The sequence below is a fragment of the Crotalus tigris genome, unplaced genomic scaffold (genome assembly GCF_016545835.1).
Source record: "Crotalus tigris isolate CLP2741 ecotype Arizona unplaced genomic scaffold, ASM1654583v1 scf7180000018350.1424685, whole genome shotgun sequence".
NCBI classification, from domain to species: domain Eukaryota; kingdom Metazoa; phylum Chordata; class Lepidosauria; order Squamata; family Viperidae; genus Crotalus; species Crotalus tigris.
This window is the reverse complement of record NW_024096959.1, coordinates 230997-253628: the sequence shown is the minus strand read 5'-3', so window position 1 is coordinate 253628 and position 22632 is coordinate 230997.

Below are 22632 nucleotides of genomic sequence, written 5' to 3'. Positions count from 1 at the left end.
AGAACCCTGTGAAATTGTGTTTTGTCTGTTGAATCTATTTAAATTTTTACAAAATAAATCTGTGTCTCTCTTTCTGGGATTTAATAGGTATGATAGCTCTGGTGCCTTTAAGGAACATTAGGGGAACAGCTCCAAACAGTCACAATAGCATTCACAAGTACTATTCAGATTAACATCTCTTTGGGATATCTGATGAGATAATTGACTGGGTTTGGGCCTACATATAAGACACTAGCCTTCCTCTTGATCAGACATGTCAAACACAAGGCCCGGGGGCCGGATGCGGCCCGCGAAGTGGTTTCATGTGGCCCGCAAAGACATCCTGGAAACAGTGAGGGAATGACCCCCTCTGCCTTGGCCTTGGCCCAAGCCAGCCAGGAGCCAATGTACAATTTTGTGGTGGCCATCTATGCTGAAACGCATTCAGTCTTAGCTCCACAAGGCCATCTGGAAACAGCGAGGAACCAGCCCCTGCCACGTTGGCCCCACCCCCTGGGTGCTTGCTGGGGAGGTGTCCCCCTTTGTGAGGAATGAAGAAATGCACCATCGCCTGGAAGTGGCCAGCAAATGGCCCTTGCCTACTTCACATATCCAGCTTGATGGGCTCTGGGGGAGGGGTTTCGGCAGACAGCAGGGCGTTCTCCTCACAACGCCGAGAGGCTGAGCCAGGCAGTGCAAATCCAAAAAGAAACGCGAGGCCACCCAGCTCCCACCCTGCCCAGTTTCAGCAGGAAGCGGGGCGCTCTCCTCACAGCGCCAAGAGCTGAGCCAGGTGGCGTGAATCTGATGAGAAGTGCAATGCTGCCTAGCCTCCAGCCTGCCAGTTTCAGCAGGCAGCAAGGTGCAAAGCTGGCTCAATCTCTTGGCGCTGTGAGGAGAGCGCCCTGCTGCTTGTCGAAACTGGGCTGGCTGGGGGCTGGGCTGCATTGTGCAGGTAACATTGACTCTCACGCTGCTCATGGCATCCCCTCCCCCAGAGCCCACTAAGCCAGATATGTGAAGTAGGTGATGGCCATGTGCTGGCCACTTCCAGGCGATGGTGCATTTCTTCATTCCTCATGAAGGCTGACCTCCCCAACTGCGTTTCTTCTCTGTTTTTCTCCCTCCCTCATCTCAAATATTTTCCCACTACCCTGTACTTAGGCAGGAAGGAAAGAAGAAGGAGAGGGAGGGTCTGAGGGAAGTCCTGCCTTAGTCCTGCCCTGCTGCCCTTTCACCATCCCCTTGCCCCCTCCTCCTGGCCTATCCTGGGGGTCTCCCATCCTATTGCTAAGGAAGCTTTGGATACAAAGTCGGGTCTCCTCCCATGGAGAGGGAATGGGCCTCCCTCTGACTTTGCCCTCGTACCCATCATGAGCAACCTGGGTAAGGAGAACAAGCACAGCAGCAGCAACCTTGAGGAGGAGGTAAGTGCAGCTGGGAGCCCACCTTGGGGAAGTGGGGCTGGGCTTAATGCTGCGGGTGCTCGAGGGCCAGGCTGGGCATTTGACCTCTGCTGTCCAGGGCTCCCGGCAGCCCGCACCACCATCCAGCCCCCCCCGCATGGCCTGAGAGGCTCCTCCAGTGAACCATGCCTTGGCACTTGCCCTGGTCCCACCCCCTTCTGCCAGAGACCCTCAGATCTGTCCCACTCCTGCCCAGGCCCCCACAGGCACCCTTGATGCGAATGATGTAGATCCGGTCATGCCCACCCAGTAGGCCACACCCACTCCATCCACGCCCACACAGTAGGCTGCACCCACCCTGGCCACACCCACCCGGCCCGAGGACAACCGCAATGCTGATGCGGCCCTCAATGAAATTGAGTTTGACACCCCTGCTCTTGATCCACTTAAGCAGTGGTCCCTAAATCCCGGCCCATTACCAGGCTGTGGCGTGTTCCAAATTAGGCTGCGGAGGCAGTGGGTGAGCACGCACACATGCGCAGCTCCACTTGTACACACAGTGGGAGGCAAGTGCACGCAGCTTCATTTGTGCAAGCAGTGGGCGCACACTCACAGAACCATCTCCTCCCCCCCCACCGGTCCATAAAGCTGGAAAGGTTGGAGACCACTGCACTTTAGCCTGTCATGCAAACAAGAGCCATGATACTTATACCTACAAAATTCGAATCAGTTTGGAAAAAGGATGCTTATTTTAAATAAATAAATAAATAAATAAATAAATAAATAAATAAATAAATAAATAAATAAATAAATAAAATACTACAAGTATCCAATTACTTTAATTTGGAGAATAATTTGGGTATTTATTTTGGTATTTGCTTTTTAACTGATTAATGCCTCATTTTGTATCACTGCCTTGCTGACAAGGAAGGAAGGAAAGAAGGAGGGAGGGAGGGAGGGAGACATGTAAGCAAGCTACATATCAGCCTTTTTGTGTAATTTGGTATGTTATCCACTGTTTGGTGGAACACATAATATTTAAGTGAGACAAACCCATGTCAGAGTTTGCTGCAAGCTTTATGAATGTTGTGTTCTATATTATAGTATTCTCTTCCAAAGGAAAAGCTACAACTATTATTGAACATTTCTGGCAGAGATCTTGCTTTAATAATAGTCATAAATTCAAATGACCAACTTTCCTTGCAGAGAGATGGGGAGACTATCACCAACGGCTTTGACTTCTGCTGTGGTAGGAAAAAGGAGAATAGGAAATATGTTCACAAAAGATGAATCTGAAAGGCAAAGAAGTTGTTTCTTCTCTGCCACCCACTGATGTCTCAGTGGTATTAACATAAATGTCTACCTGTGAACTTCCTCATCTTGTGATTGTTCCTGTGACAGGACTGCAAGCCACATTACTCTAGCAGTCCTAAACAAAGCTCTAATCACAGCATGCCAACCTTTCTAACTGCTGGGCTGAATAAAAGAGAGTGATTTCTCATTTGATTCATGTCTTGCTATCAGGGCAGCACTCACTGTCAAATCCCACCAGGAGGCAAAACTTTTTCTCCGAGTTTTATCAAAGAGACAAGAAATTAGAAGGTGGGACCCAAATGGCAACAAAAGGCAGAGGAAGAGAGGAAGGAAATCATCCATCAAAAGAAAAAAAAAAAAACCAGGAGAAAGTTGGGTACAAATAAAGCACACAAAAGTATTTTGTATGCATGTTGTACAAATTCAGAATATACATTTTAATATTTCTGAAAGGCAGATGAATATATAGCTTCAATGTGGCAGTAGAGGGAGCCCAACCCTAGCTGAGATACCTGTTTCTTATAAAATGAGGATTTCTTCCACCAGCAAATGATGGAATTTGTTCCTAGTTTACTTTATCTAATTCTTCAAGTTGCAGAAGGCAGTGGTATGTAAAGAAGAGAATAATATAATATAGAAGACAACACTCATAAACATACTAGTATATAAAGTTATCATTCTCCAGTTCTGTCAATGTGAGATTTGTGCTAGACTGAACTGGAGAACTAGACAACCATGAACCATTGGGTCATTTCAGAGATAATTCTTTACCTAAACAGAGAAAAAGAATGACCACCGACAGACAAAATCAGTGGGAATTGAAGCAACTGATTCTGACTTCCTGCTAGCTTCTCCACTGATTTTCCTTGTGGGAAGCTGACACCAAGCATTGGAAATGATAATCATGTAAACATGATTGTAGCAGAACCACAGGGGCCGTATCTTTGCCAAATTTCAACCACATGGGAGTAATAGGTCCCATGGACCTATTGGGCACTTTCTTTCAGAGCCCATTTGAGATACCTTGATTTAAAAAAGTTATTAAAAGTTATGATGCACCATTACGCCCAATTAAAGGTTACAAAAAGATAAAGAGTTTTTATGTTATATAGATGGATCAAAATGTATTAGAAATGAGTATTTAGTATAATATGTCAAGAGTAGCTAAACAGCAGTGGATGAAGATAGTTTCTTATTTATCATCCCCCAACAGATAGTTTATATTCATAAAACATGTGGGATCATGACAAATTCTGCATTAGCTTCCTTAATATGACTACCTACCAAATGCACAGACTTCCAGAATTGTCTGCAATGGCCAAGTTGGTTGGGGAATTATGATAAGTTAATCTAACATATTGGAGCATACCCTGACTGGGAAAAGATGCTCTACTTCTTCTGTTAGTGAATTCAACAGGTTAAATATACGCTTGTTTTCTCTCTTGAATCACACACTATTCCTCTTCATACACCACAACAGCTTCTAATGTCAGACTCAAGAAAAATGTATTTATTTTCTTTCTCCAGATTATGCATCATTTCCAAACCTCCCTTTTATGATTACAGTTGTTTTATTCTTGTGTGACTTTGATATGGGAACATTGAATGTTTAACGCACATTCTGAGGAAGGATTGCTCAAGTAAAGAAAGGCCAGTAGCCTGTCTTCTGCTACTACGTAAATAGGCAATGGAGTAAAATAATCTCCAATTTCTTAACAGGAATTTATGGAGAAAATCAACAACGACCTGATGGCCCATAATCAGTTAATCAAGCTTAATAGAAATGGAAGACTGGAGGAGAGGACATGTATATCTATGATGCATTTATTTTCAAAGAAGACAAAACTTCTGCCTCCAGAAGTTGTGAATACTCCAACACTGGAAGGTTTAAGAGACTGGACAACCATTTGTCTAAAATGGTATAGGGTTTCCTGCCTGAGTAGGGGGTTGGACTTGATGACCTCCAAGGTCCCTTCCAACAACAATAATAATACACAAAATCTGCACATGATAATTTATACTGCAGATCCAAATTCAGATCCTATCCTTTTAGAAGCGTCACGCATGGCACAAAATTAATAATTCTGAGCTCGTGTGTAAAGTACACTTAAGCGATTCCTCCAGTGCCCCAAGGGTTAACGTTTATCTTTCTCTCACTTCTTGGCAATTTCCAAACAGCAACCGCAAGCATGAGAAAGAGTAGAAATTAAAGACCGAATCTCTCCTTTAAACTGACGAGGTAAAATGCTCACCCTGTTGCAATGGCGTCAACAAGATGCAGTGCGGAAAATCGGAGCTTTTTATACATTATTGACGTGCAAACTGGCGAATCTCTCCCCGTTCGAGGACCGCCCGCCTCCCTTTCGCGTGGTCGTTCCCACCTCCAGCCACGCGCAGCCTCTCCGGCGCTGCCTTTGATTGAACTTTTATTCACGCATCCATCTTGTTTCCTCGCCGCAGTAGATTGGACCGGAAAGACACGTATCCCCAGTGAGGCTGGGATGGGTAGTTCATGCCCGCTTTGAACGCGCAGCGGGGCGGGAATCGCTTGCTAGAGAGACAATGAAGCCTTTCGGAGGGCAGGCGCAGACGGGGGAAAGAGTAGCCCCTGGGCGCGCTGCGCCGGCGGTCCGGGAGGTGGCGGGCGTGCTCGCTCGCTGGTTCGCTTCTGGCGTCTCTTCCAGCTTAGACAGCTGAGATGATCCCACGTTGCAGCCTTGCCAGGAGTCCAGAAGGAGAGAGAAATAAAAAAGCTCGAAGATCAATATTTCAGATGAGAAATTCTGCTCAGGTTCTTAAGTCGTTAATAATTGCACGCAAGCAGATAGTCTACGGAAGAAGACTTTCGTAATCTTCCTAACAGTTGGCAAAAAATACATTTTTAATGATTTATGGCTGACAGTGAAAATATCGATCAATTTGGTCATTTCAAATACCGAATCTTGCTTTGATTGCCATGGGCGGGGTTGGGGCAATTGTCTCAATTCCCCCCTCCCCCGGCAATCCAAAAGGCTTCCTTTGACCAAAGTGCATATAACAAGAGCTCTTTAGTCAATTCCGGGTTGTTGCTCTTAAAACGGTCAACAAAATGCTTCTGGAAAGCTCAGCTGTAAAAAGAGAACAATAGCCCTCTGCTGCTCCTTCTGTCCAGCTGTTCCTGCTTGGGTGGATTCCTTCTTCATCAATCTCTTTGTCCTTTGTGAGCCCTCAAAGCAAGAGGCCATCAATACTCTTGCTGTACTCAGTTCTGCAAAGCAATTTTTTGCTGGGCAAAAAAGCACCTTGTGCTCTATTCAGACCAGGAATCATGGGACATAATATACTTATCCAGATTCTCTAAGTGGAATAAAGACAAGTAAAATTATAGTTACCTTTTTAATATGAGAAATAGAAAAAGGAAAAACATATTTGCCTACACTAGTAATTCTTATTCTTTTTATTGTATTTTGTCTATCCATATTAGCCATTTCAAAAGAGTTGGTTTCTAGCCAAGGAATAATGGAATTGGTGGTAAAGAGCTGAACTACGAAATGGGCAACCCCTCTACTCAGTTTGGAGCAAAGTTGGATTGTGTCTAAAGAGTTTATTAGACCATTTCATTATTGAATATTCATTATTCAATGAGATCAGCAATTATAAGGGATCTATATATCACTCTGCTAATATAACTAATAAAGACAAGCTTTATATTCCCCTAGTGATACGGGGTGGAGGTAGTGGTGGGATTCAAATATGTGAACAACTGGTTCTCTGTGTGGATGCCACTTCCAGATGTCCATTCTGGGCCTGGGCAACAAAAAATTAGCTACCAGTTCTGCCGAAGTGATGCGAACCAGCTCAATCCCATTACTGGGTGGAGGATGCTCTAAGATGTTGCAACTACTTGTGAAAAAATGACTTTAGCTGTTGATTTTCACACCCACACCCATTGCAGTATCATGGCTGTGTTCGCACAACAGGTTTGATCAGGTTAATTACCAATCTAATTGCTGCATTTATGAATGCTAACTTGGCTACTGCCAAAATCTGTTATTGAGCTTTTTATAGGCAAACCCAACTCAGTCAATTAATGGTTCAGTGTTAAGTGCTGAAAATGAATTAATTTAAGCAAATTAAATGCACTGTACAAATGCAGCTAATATTGTCCTACTGTACAAGGTTTGTGTTATATATTTCAAAATGCTAAGCTGCTGTTTAAATTTGAAGTAGAATTATTGCCATTAATCAAGGAATAAGTGCATAGTTCAAGTCAGAAAGCTCACGTCTGCAGCTTTTGGAGTCAACATAAAATTGATTTATAATCTTTTGGATTATAGCAGGTCCAAATTACAGCATGCCCAATACAGGCAATCCTCAATTTACAATCAGTCCCTTAGCAATCATTCAAAATTAGATAGACACCCCAAAAGGTACTTAGGACCCAGTTCTGAAATTCCAACAGCTGCGCCCTCTGAAGTCATGTGACTGCATTTTGGGTGCTCAGCAACCAGCCTGCATTTGTAACATCCAGCAGTCACATGACTCTGATTTACATCTATTTCACCCAAAATGATATTTACTTACTTTTTTTTTTTTTTTTTTTGCAAAAGCACCCCATAGCAAAGAAAGGCTTCTCTCAATGAGCTCTACAAGAATAGGTAAAAAAAAAAAAAAAATCAGGTCAGACATGTGACCTACTTTATGACTGCCACAACTTAATACCATAATGGCAAAGCTCCATTACAGTTGTCAATCAAGACCTAACTATATAAAAAACAGATTGCATTCAATATTGCCATGTGTGCTACCTACAGCTTTGTGTGTTGTATAAGTCCAATTTATTCTGGAATATTCAATAAATCATGGACAAATAAACTGGACACAACAAATATGAATTTTGGTAAACTCTGGGAGACTGTGGAGGACATCATGGCTTGAGGCTGTCATGCTATGGTCCATGGGTCACGAAAAATTGGACATGACTTAGCGACTGAACAACAAAATAAACTGGGAATAGCACAAATCATGAATTAAGTCATATGTCCTTATCTTGCTCACTTGTTTCCTTTCCAAAAAGGTATCTTGCCCATTCCAGTTATAAGAAAGAGAATTAGTCTCACAGGTTCTTGGAATAAGGCAGAATATAACCAATATAGCTATGAAGAAGAGCTGTGATGGGGTGACACATAGCCTAGCTGAACCCTGCAGCTGTCACTTATACTCTGGAGGTGGATTTATCAATACCTAGTCATACGTTTTGACAGTGAGAGCAATTAATAGCGGCTTCCTGGGATTGTAGAGGTTTTCAAAAATAGACTGGACAACCATTGGACTCAGATTGTATAAGACTCCTGCCTTGAGTAGGGGTTGGACTAGAAGACCTCTGAGGTCCTTTCAACCCTATGATTCTATACCCTGGGCAGCAATATTGCCCCATCTCTCCTTGTTGTTGTTGTTAATTGTGAAGTCGTGTCCGACCCATCGCAACCCCATGGACAACGTTCCTCCAGGTCTTCCTGTCCTCTACCATCTTCTGGAGTCCATTTAAGTTCACACCTAGTGCTTCAGTAACTCCATCCAGCCATCTCATTCTCTGTCATCCCCTTCTTCTATTGCTCTCAATCTTTCCCAGTATTAGGCCCTTCTCCAGTGAGTCCTTCCTTCTCATTAGATGGCCAAAGTACTTGAGTTTCAGCTTCAGGATCTGGCCTTCTAAAGAGCAGTCGGGGTTGATCTCTTCTAGGACTGATCGGTTTGAACGCCTTGCAGTCCAAGAGACTCGCAGGAGTCTTCTCCAGCACCATAGTTCAAAGGCCTCAATTCTTTGGCGCTCAGCCTTTCTTATAGTCCATACATTGCAACTGGGAAAACCTTAGTGTTGGGCTATTTTTAAGATAAGATAACCTTTATTGTCATTTTTTTATTGTGGGCACAACGGCACACATCAAAAATGAAATTTAGTTGCCTACTCTCAAAGTGAAACACATACATGACACACACCTAAACATACTATATATACACCTAAACATACTATATATTGTGTTTTAGCACAGAACTCAAGTCATTCATTTGCTGAGATACCACTCTGCACATGTGCTTTCCCAGCTTATTGCTTGCTTGCTGCATGTTTCGTGGGTAGGCAGGGCATGAAATTGGTCTTCAGAGATTTTCTCTTGGTCTTATTCCAGGTTGTTCTCAACTCCATTCAAGCATAGGGAATGCTTTCAGTCCAGCTCTAGGAAAATGGCTTGAGGTCTCAAGATTAGATATTTTGAAGCATTTGCATTTTGAAATGGATCTAATCTGGTCATGGAGATTTTATGTTATTCTTGCACATCATTGAAGAGAAAAAAAATCTGGGAGAAGGACACCTGAGAATTTCCCACACTTCCATTGTAGTTAGGTAGGAATAAGAAGCAAGGGGAAAAAGATGAATGTTTATTCTTTGCATTCTTTTAAAAAAACCACACCCCTAGCTAATGCCTGTAGGATTTGCCTGTCTGGGACAATCCCACAGCCTAGCACTCCCCTCAAATTTGTTGAAATTTCAGTGGTCATCATATATCCAACATAATATGTTGACCACAGGTTGGGAAGGCTTTCAAATAATTATGGAGATGCTATAAAAAGTGTATTTATTGCATTTATGTCCCATTTTTAGTTTTTGCAACTCAAGTACATAACAATCCCCACTCTCATTTTCCTCACCACAGTTCCCTTGTAAAGTGGATTGGACTGAAAGTGACTGGCCCAAAATCACCCAGCTGGTTTCCCTATGAAGGGAGGACTGGAGCACATGGACCCCTGGTTTCTAGTCTAGCATCATAACCTTTGCACCAAATCAGGTCTCAAAAATTATACCCTCACTCTGTGGCAAAACACATATTTTGAAGAAATTCCAAGGTCAGTCCCAAATAGAGCTAGATTTTCAGAGGATGTATTAGGAAAGCAGGACAACTAGATCAATAGTCTGACTCGGTGGCTAAGGTTGCACATTCTGCAAAGCCCTAATGAAGTTTTTGTTGTTGTTTTTAACCATTGCTTCTTTTAAATGTTATGCAGGAATCAGAACACCATTGTATATTCAAAAACTCCATACTATATTAAAATATGCCATCATTTAGACTTAGACACTAACTTAATTCTGTTTTTCTCTTGTATTCCATTTTGTATGCAATGCTGAACCAAAACAAAGTGTGCAGGTGAATTCACATAGCATGATAGGCTAAATGTGTGCTGAGTTTGAGCTTCAGTGTGTTGCATGCATACAGCCAGTGTGTGATACATGAGGCCAGGCAATATGTGTTCTTTTGTTTCCAAAGGAGGCAACGTCAGTGGTTGCAGTTGTTCTCAAAAAAATAAAGAAATTATGCTTTCAGTTTGGGAAAAATCATTTCATAACTTGAAAATACTCAGATGAATTCATGAAAGATATTGTTAATAAGGATGCCAGGCTGAGTTTTATACTTTAATCCAAAAACTTTTATTTTATTTTTTTAACCATTTCTTCCTCAGTTTTACATATGATGCACCTTAAGGAACTTGAAAACATATTTAGGGAGTCAAAATTAGTAAAAGTCTTAAGCACTTCATTTTAGTTCATGGTTGTGTTTATACATCAGGATTGTGTTTATACACCAGGATTCACTGCAATACAGGGTCAGCAGACATTCTGAGTCTGAACAATTCATTGTGTGAAACCATAGAAACTAACCCAAGTTAAAACTATTCAGACTTAGCATGTTATGCAAATGTAGATACCGAGTCTTAGTTAAGTACGCTTGCATGAACCAAGCAAGCATATTCTGATCTGTGTGTTATATGGAGATATTTTTTTTTTAAAAAAAAACCTCTTTTGTCAGTGCTGAAAATTGATCTGGCAGGAAGAGAGTGATAGAATAACAGCTTTCCCCTTGCCCTTGACAACAATATGGGAAGATATTATCTTGTGATTCAAATGCAAGACTGTGTAGCACGTATGTACGTATATCTCTATATATTTAGATGATTGCGTTTGCACTACTATTTGTGTCCTTTGTTATTTTTCCTCGCCTTGCTATAATCAAGGTGACCTTTCAGAGTCTCTTTAAGGAAATGACTATGATGAGAAAGTGCTAGAAATGGTAGTAACAGGTATGCCCTTATATACTACAAAAATAACAAGGAAATCTAATTGGACTGAATAGTACTGAACATCCTCATTGCCAATTATAACATAAAGAAAAATTACATGATGATTGGCATCATAATGGTTGTGCTGAAATGCGATGACATATCAATATGATGTAGTTCTCTATTAGGAATGATAAATCAAAGGTTATTCATTTGCGTTTGATTTATGCCTTGGAAATGTTGCCATGGGAAATAAGAGTAAAACCTCTTCCTGGCGGCATAAAGAGCCCACGAGAGCCCTCTTCTGCTGGCGTGTGAGAATTATAGACTTTACAATTCCCCTTCCCAACCACTAGATTTCCCTGACGTGTTATCGTCTGCTTCATTTTTAATCTCTCTTTCTCTTGGCTCAGTCTTGACACTGTTTAATATCTCTACTTGTACAAACAGAACGTACTACAGATAATGGTTTTCACTGAAGGTGCTGCTCAGAGTCCTTCAATCTATTTTGATTGAAATACCTTTGCCAAGCACAATGGGAGCTATTGACGCTTTCTACCCTTAACCAAAATCTGAAGTTCCTTACCTTTGATTGAACGAAAGAATGAAGTAAAGATAGTATTCTCTTTTCCCACCAGATAAAGGATACTCTTCTTTGTTTTCTGCTCGGTAAATGAAGAGGAAACAACAGTACCATACAGGTAGTCCTCGACAGACAACTACAATCGGGACCAGAATTTCTGTTGCTAAAGTAAGGCAGTTATTAAGTGAGTCATGCCCAATGTTATGACCTTTTTGCCACAATTGTTGCAGCTGTAAAATGAATCATGCAGTTGTTAAACGAATCTGGTTTCCCCCTTTGACTTTGCTCATCGGAAGCCAGCTGGGAAATGACAATCACATGACCCTGGGATGCTACAACCATCATAAATCCATGTAAGTTATCAAACATAGAAATTTTGACCACGTGACTGTGGGGATACTGCAACAATTATAACTGTGAGGGCTGGTCTTAAGTCATTTTTTTCAATATCGTAGCATTGAATGGTTGCTAAACAAATAGTTGTAAGCTGAGGGCTAGCTGTATTCAGCATGTTATTGCTTTTAATGATGGCCTTAAACTGTTATTAGTAAAATAAGATACCAGTACCTTACCTGCATTACTTGATCCTATATGATGCTCCATTTGTTATGGCTTCATAATGAACATGTTGTTGTTGTTGTTGATAGTTGCGAAGTCGTGTCCGACCCATTGCAAGCCCATGAACAACGTTCCTCCAGGCCTTCCTGTCCTCTACCATCTTCTGGAGTCCATTTAAGCTCACGTACTCATGTACATGATTTTAAAAACCAATAAAAAGTACCCTGCTTAACCAGTACCATGGTTCATGTGGTCCAGCATTTTGTAGCACAATGTGGCCAATCACATATATTTGGGGAACTTCCAAGTATGGAAAGGAAGGTTCTTCTGTATGGCTTCCCAATTGGTTTCAAAAGCCTCTTGCCTGTGATTCAGCAACAGGTAAACAGAAAGCCACTGATCAACTAGTCCACCATGCAATTGTTTATTTCATTTTTGAAAGCATTCAAATGGCTGGCTGTGACTGCCTCTCAATCCATAGATTAACTCTGTAGTATAGAGCAAACAGTGGGTAACCTCATGCAATGGCAGTAGTTTCTACTGAGAAGAACTTTCCTGTCTATTTAGAAGCAGCACAAGAAGAATGATAATGGCATCTGACACACAAAGTCTTACAACTCAATAAAATAAGGAGATTCATGTAAACGGTGCTGTCACTGATACTTAAATCTTTTATAATCAGCACAGTACATTACAGCTTAGAATAGTAGACAACAGCACTGTTCTATTTGGACATGTAGTATTTGTCCATGGTTAATGTGGACATTCCAATAGCAGCCCAAGAACCAAACACAGTTCTGATAGCTAATGATTCATACAACTTTCAGCTTGCATAGACTCCTTTTTTTCCCCTTCTCACTTCATGCTAATTTTTAGCAATGCCAAAATAAACCAAACTAATCACATTTGTATCCACCAATTCCAGATGCATTGGCTATTGATGCTAGTTGGAGCTGATAAGCAGCCTGCGATGAACAAGGTGAGTATAGCAGGAACATGGCTTCAACTCTTTTTAGTGCAATAAAAATCAACTTGAGCCATCAAGGGGAAACAAAAAAACACTGCTATATTCTGAGGATTAACCCTATGATCTTATTAGGAATATTTCACAAATATCTGATGAAGTGGGAATTTATTTTCTTTTCCTTCCATAAGAGTGACACATAGTATTTTAATAGATTTGTAACTATTATAACAGGGTTAAACAGAGCAGAGTATGATTTGCCAAATCCTGTAGGAATGCAGGAGTATAAAAGAAAATACTTTTGAAGGACGCTCTGATGCAAATTAAATCTTTTATCTCTCATATGTCTTTTATGAAGAAGAATTATATAGAGCAACAATAGCATTAGCAATACATTTAGGCTTATATACTGCCCCATAGCGTTTTATAGCACTCTGGATGATTTACAATGTGAGCATTACTTACATGTTGCCCCCAACGATCTGTGTCTTCATTTTACTGACCTCGGAAAGATGAAAAGTTGAGTCAGCCTTAACCTTGTTAGGCTGAACAATGCATAAAGGCATCTATATACCTGCTTTTTTAAATGTCATATTAAAAAACACATTTTTTTTCAGATCTCTTGTTTCAGTTCTGTAGGCACCTGCAAGCTTCATGGCACACTTCAATAATTCTCACTGCATTCAATGAGGTTTATTCTTTTGTTACTTTCTGCATGTCATGCCAACAAGTTCAGTTCCTAGTAATTGTGCTTTTTTAATTTTCTTGACAATAAAATAGGCTTGGTTTGCCATTGTCTTTTCCTGTTCTTACTTTTCCCAGTCAAGCCAACAGCCATGGCCCCATCCAAATAACAACAACAACAACAACAACAACAACAACAACCCATGGCTGGGCCTGGATGGCTATCGGGTGTGGTCCCTATGATTATAGGATTACTGATCTCTGGACCAGTAGTGGCTTAGCCACCGTGAACCAACCCAGGCACTTCCCATCACTAATGATGAGAAGAAATTAAAAAAAAATCCCATACTGGTTCAGTCATCGCCTGGGTCAACAAGGACCACGTCACGTGCTATGGCTCCTGGACATCTATTGAAAAATGGGCCACAGGGCTCAGTTGTTACTGCTGGGGAACCAGAGCGTACAACTGCAAAGCGACTGGAACAAAAGTGCAAAACCTGGACAACCGAAGAAAATCGAGAAATCATCCAATGTTACTACCAGGCAGAACCAAAAGCCAGGGGGTTCCAAAAAAGAATGATGCAACTGTGGAAGGAAAAACATCCGGAAAGTGATGTAATTGAACAACGATTAATGGATCAAAGGTGTTACATCATCCGTAATAAAGTTTTTACAGATGTGGAAATGCAACAACTGGAAACATTGGCTAAAAAGAAAACAACAAGTAATGATGATGAACAGGCTGGAAAAATTGTTCCAACACCTGAACAAACTGACCAACAAACTGACCAACCAGCGGATGAAGCTGCCACACAGGATGAAGATTCCCCTGTGCAACAACTCAAAAATGTAGAGCTAAGTGATCTAGCAAAAATGCTGAAAGAAAAGATTGAAAACCACATCAAAGAAAACACAGAAAGAAAAAGACTGCCTGCCAGTCGTGAAGTGCATAGCAAACGAATGAAAGATATACTAAGTGCTGTGAACAACATATTAACTTCCATCCCATCCAGCACACTGTATGAAACAAACCAACTAATTTACAGTACAGCCGCTGTTATAACTGCAGAATTGGGTTATAAAATGCTAAAAAAGAAGCCCACTGGAACACCAAAGTGGAAAATTTGACTTGAAAATAAAATAAAAAAACTACGAGGAGATGTCAGCAAATTGAAATATTTGAAAGAAGGAAAACTAAAGAATGAAAAGCTGAAAAGTAGTTTATACAAAAAATATAACCTCGAGGAAAAAACAATAATGGAAACCATGGAAGAATTAAAACAGCATGTATTAGCAACAGCAAAGAAAATTGAAAGATACGAAGGACGAATAAAACAATATCGTGAAAATGTCCCGTTCAGAAGAAACCAGCACCTCTTCTACCGGTCACTTGACAAAAATCAAGTCCAAGCTAGTGTTCTCCCATATAAAGAAAAAACTTTAAACTTTTGGAAAGAACTGTGGGAAAACCCAGTGGAACATAATAAAACTGCCTCCTGGATCAAAGATATCCAAAAACAAGCAACACAAAACAAAATGAAGAATATTGTAATAACCATTGATATGGTTGCAAAACAAGTAAAGAAGGTCAAGAACTGGAGTGCACCTGGCCTGGATGAGCTGCATGGATACTAGTTGAAACATCTCACCAGCCTTCATCACTGCATGGCCACTCAGTTTGATGAAATGCTTTAAAATGCCACAAGTGAAGAATGGTTAACAGCTGGTCGAACATACTTGATAATGAAGGACCCAGAAAAGAGCACAGAACCAAGTAACTACCGCCCAATTACTTATTTGCCAACAACGTTCAAACTTTTTACAAGAATAGTGGCAAATTCAGTATTCAGTCATCTGATGGAAAACAGTCTGTACCTGGTAGAACAAAAAGGAAATTATAAAAAATCAAGAGGAACAAAAGATCAGCTGCTCATTGACAAAATGGCACTTAAAAATGCAAAATGACGGAAAATGAACTTAAATGTGGCGTGGATTAATTACAAGAAGGCATTCGACTCATTACCCCATACCTGGATTAATGCATGTTTGGAAAACTTTGGAATCAGCAAAAATATCTGTACATTTTTTAAAGCAAATATGCAAAAATGGAAAACAGCCCTAACAGTAAATGGGGAGAACATTGGTGAAATTAACATCAGATGAGGAATTTTCCAAGGGGACTCACTTTCACCACTACTGTTCAACATCGCATTAATTCCATTGACAATAATCTTATGAAACACAAAACTGGGATACTACATCTCAGGCCAGCATGGCAAGATAAACCATCTGCTGTACATGGATGACTTAAAACTGTATGTGAAAAGCCACACTGAACTTGAATCAATACTCAACGCAGTCCAACTATTTAGCAGCAACATCAGAATGAACTTTGGACTTGGAAAATGTGCTGTATTATTTATGCAACGAGGAAAAATGGCAAAAATAGAAGGAATAGAACTGGGAAATGGAAGTATTGTGAAAGCACTACCAAAGGATGATGGTTACAAATACCTAGGCATGTTGGAAGCAGATAACATATTGAATGGAAAAGTCAAAGAGTCAACGCAAAAGAAATACATCAGGAGAGTCACAAAATTTTAAAATCAAAGCTGAATGCTGGAAACATAATTAAAGCCATTAATACATGGGCAGTCCCGGTGATACGCTACCCAGCTGGAATTATCAACTGGACTTTGGCTGAACTGGAAAACCTAGACTGGAAAATGCGTAAACTTCTGAATATGCACCATACTTTACATCCACGAAGTGACATCGACAGGTTGTACCTGCCAAGAAAAATAGGGGGCAGAGGACTATTGCAAATCCACCAAACTGTAGAAGAAGAAAAACGAAGTTTGAATGACTATGTGAATCAAAGTACAGAAAAACTGCTGCAGGCTGTGAAAACAGAAAGCACTATAAAAATAACAGAAACAAAGGCAGAATATAAGGAAAACGGCTGGATGACAGATTAAATAGATGGAAAACCAAAGCTTTGCATGGACAGCATTTGAAAAGCATTGAAGGAAAATGTGATAATAACTTGACATGGGCATGGCTTAAGATGGGAACTATCAAGAAAGAAACAGAAGGCCTAATACTGGTTGCTCAAGAACAAGCACTACAAACTAATGCCATGAAAGCGAAGATACAAAAATCCACTGATAATCCAAATTGCTGACTTTGTAATGACAAAGTTGAAACTGTTTCACACCTAATTTGTGAGTGCAGCAAACTGATTACAAATCTAGACATGACCAAGTTGCTAAATTAATCCACTGGGCATTGTGTAAAAAATACCTTGCCTGTGTCTGAAAAGTCGTGGGAACATAGAGTGGAATAGGTTGTTGAGAATGAGAGGGTGAAGATCTTGTGGGACTTTTGAATACAGACAGATTGCCATTTGGAACACAATGCGCTGGATATCACAGTTGTAGAGAACCGAAGCGTACAGCTGATTGATATTGCTGTACCAGGAGATGCCAGAGTCGAAGAAAAAGAACTGGAAAAAATTATGAAATATCGCCACCTGGCCATCGAAACTGCGCGATTATGGATGAAACATGTAACAGTGGTACTCATTGTCATCGGGGCACTAGGAACTATGTCCAAAAACTTTGCAAAACACATCAAGAAACTGCAGCTTCCTGTAATAACTCCAGCAATGTTACAAAAAACTGCGCTACTCGGAACATCTTATATTTTAAAGAGATACCTGGTTGACATCTAGGATGCTGGTAGCAAGCCGTGTCAACCATCAGCGCCAGCCAATTTGAATGTTCAGTTGACTGAGGTTCATGTCTAATGAATAAAAGATAATAATAATAATAATAATAATAATAATAATAATAATAATAATAATAATAATAATAATAATAAAGTTGGAAGGGACTTTGGAGTTCATCAAGTCCAACCCCCTGCTCAGATTGTCCAGTCTCTTCTTAAAAACTAAATATTAACCAGAGTCTCTTTCTCAGTGTCTTAAGTTCAACTTAGTCTGGCTAATGGTTGCTAAGACAGTTTTCATGTAGGCTATACACCCATACCACGTTATTAGAAATATATTGGATAAAGCTTTGTGCATTGGCATATAGTTAATGTTAATACAAGATGCTCAAATGGAGGCAGTATTAGATGAATATTAAATAGAACATGCCTTTTCTTTAATAGTTAATATGTTTGTATACTGGTAATCACATTCTAATTGTTTAAAATAATTCATTTGAAAACTTGAGTTTGAGTAACTGATTCCAAAATTTAGACTACACAAGACTTACAGACTACTTATGGGAAAGGGCTGAGCAACCTGATCTATATATATCCCCGAATGTATGAATAGCAGGGAGAATACATCTGATATTTGGATTAAATTCAAGCTTCAGTAGCTTATTTTATATGATACTTGGGTTTCTTGAAACCTTCACTACATTGACATTTTTATTGATTATGTAAACTTGGGAGTTTTCCAAAGAAGGAAAAAAATAGTAAAATTCTGCTTGTGTTTGAAGGGCATAGTATTGTTTTACTTTCACTAACAACATAGCATATTATACTATTCACAACATGGTTGGGAAAATATTCTTGTTGGTATCAAGTAATCTGTTGCTGATGTCACTGGAATTATGTTGCAGGGAACAATTATTCCCTAAGATGCTTTTAATGTTTAATAAATAACAAAAACAATGGGTGAAGGATAGTTTCATTAGAGATGTTGGGAAGGCCAGCCAATAAGTTTCTCTGGAATTAATACAATTATTTTCAAATGGAAACTTTAAATCACATTGTTAAAGGTAATGGTGGAAGGTTAGAGTGTTACATCTTCCCAGAAACAGAAAATTCTTAAATAAATGCTGAGAAAATTAATTTTATTACATTTCCCTGTTAAATGGGGTGGTGATGGTGGTGGTGTCAGATCCTTGCAATAATTGAGTAATGACAATATAGAACATTTCATAGAGCAGTGGTCCCCAGTTTTCTGGCTCTGCAGACCAGCGGTCTGGGGCGGAGAGGGGGTGGTTTTGCATGCGTGCACCTGGCACCTGCGCAGCCTCGTTCCCAATGGGCTGCAGCTCAGCACCGGGCCATGGCATGGAGGTTGGGGACCCCTGTAATAGAGGACAATCTTTGATTAGGAAATTTCCTATATAGATAGTTCTTGACTTACAATTGGGATTGAACTGTCAGTTGTTGAGTGAAGCAGTCATGGGTTTGCCATACAATGTCATGTGACTGCCCATGTGATTGCTTCACTCAATGACTGCAATTCCAGCACTCCCAATCTTGTGTGTTATTAAGCAGATGAAACTCGATGTAAGGATCAAGGAGATGTGTCAGGAGTGGTGGGAAGCACCACCCATGATCTGAAAATCTTCCCTGCCAAAATCTAAGTAGGATTTTTAGTCTCTCAATGGAGAGTCGCTCATGTGGTCTGCACCAAGTGCATCAGGGCCTCCCCCACCTCCCTGAAGCACCCTGCACTCCTTTCCTTAATACGCTGCATCTCTGTTCTCCGCTTGGGTTTTGGCTTCCTCTTGTCTCTGAGGGCTGCTTTTCAGGATTTGAGCTGTATTTCTGTACCCTTTTAAAGGAGATCAGATACCCTCCACGCACAGAAGGGAACTCCTTTAACAAGGTGCAGGAATGGAGCTCAAATCTTCAGGAACTGATCTCTAATTCTGTACCCCACCGAAGGCATTCAGCTCCCTTTGGCAGGCAGCTCTTTCAGCCAGCCCTCACACATGAGAGGGAATCGTCTTGACAAGAGGCAGAAGCTTGCAATCTTCTCTGCTGGCTACCACATTCATTTTCTGGGAAGCCAGCAGAGAAGTTTACAAAGGACAATCATGTCATTGCAGGGCGCTTGGCAGCTAGTTGTGAGTGCCAATAGGTTGCCAAGCACCAAGATCTTGATCATGTGACTGTGTAATATTTAGAGACATCTAGAAGTGCTTTATGTGCTGTAAAGCACTCTTTCCAAGGTTGTTGAAATTTTGACCATTGTTAAATGAACAGTCAAGGACAACCTGTACTGAAGTGGTGGTTCTGTCCAAATGTAGAAGAAAAAAATCAGAAGGAACAAGATGAACCTTGAAGACATGTATCAGCACCGTAGTTTCCATCTAACCTACCAGATCTCCTTTGTCATAAGCATCTCAAATGTATGAATTATAGTCCAGTTTTTGACATTTGCATCTAGGCTAATAATATATTTAAAATATTTATGCAAATCTATATTCAAACTGTTGATTTTGGTGGATGCTTAAGTGAGGTGGTGTGTGCTTCTGTGTGTGTCTTCAAGCTAGTCTTGAGTCCTGACAATTAACACATTCAAGTCCATGCAGTTTTCTTTGCAATACTTGTGAGAAATTGCTTCCTTTGGCCTTCTTCCTCAGATTGAGAGCTAGTTTCATGCCTAAGACAGGGCTAGAACGGCCAGTCTCCCAGTTGCACAAAAATGGCTCTTGCTTAAATGTTCACTCTTCTCCAAAGGGACCTCAGTCCTAAGCATTGATAGACAAAAGCAAATGAAGCAGATTTATAAGGAACTGGTAGATATCCCAAGTCCTATCTTAAAAACTGCATTGACAATTAATTTATTAATTAACCAAGCTAACTTCAAAAGATAAAATTTTCTTCTTTTGCAATTTTTGGATGCAAATAAGGTATTGAGAATAGCAGGAGCAGAAAAGTTTTAAAACATCCTTATTCTGACATGTTAATAACTGTTTGTTAAAAAGTTAATCACAATGCTTATAAAATGAATTTAAAGGAAAAGAAGACAAAATCTGCTTTATTCCTCATGGAAATGAACTAATAAATGCTTGACATGTGACAACTCAGTCTGATTTCACAGCAGGGTCTTTAATTGAAAGTTCTAACTATCCCATTATGTCTTTATATATTTTTTCTAGTCTGAATTTTTTTCAAGTGTTTTTCAATAAGAAAATGCATTCATTGAATATGTTTTGAATATGTGTATTTATTTCATGCTTCTCCGTGTGTGTGTGTGTGTGTGTGTGTGTGTGTGTGTGTGTGTGTTTGAGTATGTGGACCATATAGTTTGATTTTTGATGTGTGTTCATTTCTTAATTTCATCAAGTTTGAATTATTTGATCTTTTCATGTGTCCTTAACCATGCCCTTTATTTATTTAACTTCATTTATAGAATAGCTAATGCTCAGTCTTTTACAAATAGTCATATTCAAGAAAAATTCACATATTTAAAACTTAAATAATCAAAACAAGAATGTAAAAATAAGCCTGCATTATTAAAATGATAAAAACTTGTACAGAACGATCACTTTTAATTTTGGCTATTATATAATTAGTAAAAATAAAAGCACATTTTTTTCTTCTTCCTTGTGGTACAATTACAGAATGTTGGGTGTAAACCAGGGAATTGCATTTGAACATCCAGATGTTAAAGAACAACTTCCAGCAGACCCAGCATGGTCAACAGAATAAAGCTGGACATCGTCATCCACATCTGGATATTACAAGGTCTGTAACTTCCTACAAAATTCATACTGTTTAATAATGTGAAATATTTTACTTGCTTTAATGTATGTTAAGCCAACCCTATACTATTGGTTCCCATCAGATTCCTTCCCCAGTGTTCTTCCCTAGTCCACCCTTGCATCCTTGATGAACAATGAGGTTTATAGAACTAAAAAAAAAAAAAAGATCATTTTGAGGAAGGACACAAATACTATAAAAGATGGTCAATGGCTAATAGTTAATGAGAACATGGTTCCTGAAAGTACCATTGGAGGATCAGTGGCAGCAACAAGTCTACAGAAAAGCAGCAGTAACACCTAAGCCCACAAGGCTGGTGTGATTTCAGCTCTGCTCATACTTTAAATTGATGCCTTCAAGTCAGTTTTGATTCCTGGTCCCTGCCTGGACAAATGCCTGGACAATATTTTAGGAAGTGACTTTCCATGTCCTTCTTCCTAGGGCTGAGAGAAAGTTACCCAGCTGGCTTTGAGCTTAAGGTAGGACTTGAACTAGTCTAGTGTCTAGTCTGATGTGTTGACCGTTACACCATCTGGCTCCACTACATCCAACTGCACTAGCATGATATATAAGGTGGCTGATTGCCACCAAGCAGAAAGGAAGGGGAAGAAAAGGTCTCAAGAGGGACCTCGGAGTCCTAGTAGACAATCACTTAAATATGAGCCAGCAGTGTGCTGCAGCTGCCAAAAAGGCCAACACAGTGCTAGGCTGCATTAACAGAGGGATAGAATCAAGATCACGTGAAGTATTAATACCACTCTTCAATGCCTTGGTAAGGCCACACTTGGAATACTGCATCCAGTTTTGGTCACCACGATGTAAAAAAGATGTTGAGACTCTAGAAAGAGTACAGAGAAGAGCAACAAAGATGATTAGGGGACTGGAGGCTAAAACATATAAGGAACGGTTGCTAGAATTGGGTATGTCTAGTTTAACGAAGAGAAGGACAAGGGGGGACATGATAGCAGTATTCCAATATCTCAGGGGCTGCCATAAAGAAAAGGGAATCAAGCTATTTTCCAAAGCACCTGAAGGCAGGACAAGAAGCAACGGGTGGAAATTAATCAAAGAGAAAAGCAATCTAGAACTAAGGAGAAACTTCTTGACAGTGAGAACAATCAATCAGCGGAACAGCTTGCCTCCAGAAGCAGTAAATGCTCCAACACTGGAAGTTTTTAAGAAGAGACTGGACAGCCATTTGTCTGAAATGGTGTAGGGTTTCCTGCCCGAGCAGGGGGTTGGACTAGATGACCTCCAAGGTCCCTTCCAACTTTACTACTATTATTATTATAAGATACTTGGTTTGAAGGGAGAAGAAACCATGTACAGTTTATTTTGAAACTTAACATTTGTCCAACAATATTTTTGTGCATTAAAATAATAGTCTGATAAACTTACTCCGTCATGTCACTAGCTAGGCCTAGCTATCATGACTTTCTAACCTAAGCTAAAACGTGAGATTTTCTGTTTTGCTCTGAAAAGAGGAAATCCTCAATAAAGTTGCCACCTGTTTGCTTCTCTCAGTCCTTCCTCCT